Source organism: Lemur catta, chromosome 2 (assembly GCF_020740605.2).
Source record: "Lemur catta isolate mLemCat1 chromosome 2, mLemCat1.pri, whole genome shotgun sequence".
Classification (NCBI taxonomy): domain Eukaryota; kingdom Metazoa; phylum Chordata; class Mammalia; order Primates; family Lemuridae; genus Lemur; species Lemur catta.
In genome coordinates, this window is record NC_059129.1 from 66115759 (window position 1) to 66117287 (window position 1529).

Sequence of the window (1529 nt, forward strand, 5' to 3'; positions counted from 1 at the left end):
ACAAGTTAGGGTATACTTTAAAATAACTAAAAGAATAGAATTAGAATTTTTCCTAATAAGAAGAAATGATAAATGCCTGAGGTGATAGATATCCCAATTACCCTGATTTGGTTAATTCACACTGTATGTCTGTATCAAAACATCACATGTACCCTGTAAAGATAGACAACTGTTATATATCCATGGTAATTAAAAATTTTTTAAAAATTTTTAAAATAAAATTAGAAAAAATGTAAATAATTTTTTTTTTAAAGTCAGCCTCCCAGGAAATCAAAGCAGAGTGAAGGAGGGAAGGTAGATCATGAGAAAGAAACAGAAAATATCAAGTACCCTCTAGGCTGAACAAACCTCCATAGGAACTTTTCCCTGATATCTGTTCTTTGCCAAAGAAACTTCTCTTCTTAAAAAAGTTTTCTCATTTATTAGCTACATGTGTTCAGGAGCAAGACGTACACAATTAAGGGTTTCTCCGCCAGGAACAACAAAGTTATCGTGTGCCTAGAGCCATTTTATCAAGGACAGAAAGCCCTGATCCACCCTGCGATGCCATCTGAGTCAGAGGACACTGGCTTTGCAGGTGGAGATCCCAGAAGACAAGTTCGGCCTCAAAAGTAAGTACACAGCCCAAGGCCAACCAATGTGGAATGACTAAATGAGATTTCTGGAGAAACTGGACTCTGCTCCAGATAAACCTTGTTCAGCCAAGAAGAAGATTTGATTAAGACTTAGGATAGAAAAAAATTGAAGTTTACAGAGCACAAATTTCATCAGGTTTTACATGGGTTGATCCATTTTAAGAAAAACAATGAGGCTGAGTGCAGTGGCTCACGCCTGTAATCCTAACACTCTGGGAGGCCGAGGCGGGAGGATTGCTTGAGGTCAGGAGTTGGAGACCAGCCTGAGCAAGAATGAGACCTCCATCTCTACTAAAAAAATAGAAAGAAATTAGCTGGACAACTAAAAATATATAGAAAAAATTAGCCAGGCATGGTGGCGCATGCCTGTAGTCCCAGCTACTCGGGAGGCTGAGGCAGGAGGATTGCTTGAGCCCAGGAGTTTGAGGTTGCTGTGAGCTAGGCTGACACCAAGGCACTCTAGCCTGGGCAACAGAGTGAGACTCTGTCACAATAAATAAATAAATAAATAAATAAATAAATAAATAAATAAATAAATAAATAAAATCTCAGAGATCATTAGGTCTACATTGTACTAAAGAATGTTTGACATTGTTTAAATATTATGAGTATATATATGTGTAATTAAAAAGAAATTATTTTTGTTTTGATTTCATGCCTATAGGATAAAGTTCAAAGAATGGGACAGAAGGTCATTTTACATTCTTGCTCCAAACAACCTCTCCAGTGGCATCTCCTGTCACTGCCTTACTACCGCTCTTTTCCTCCACCCACTTCCCTCAATCCTAATCTCTCCAGACTACTTTCTGTTCTCCAGACACTCACATCTGTAATCCTTTGCAAGTCCCTCTGTTAGAAAAGCTTTCCCTTTAAGCCCCACCCCACTGCACCACT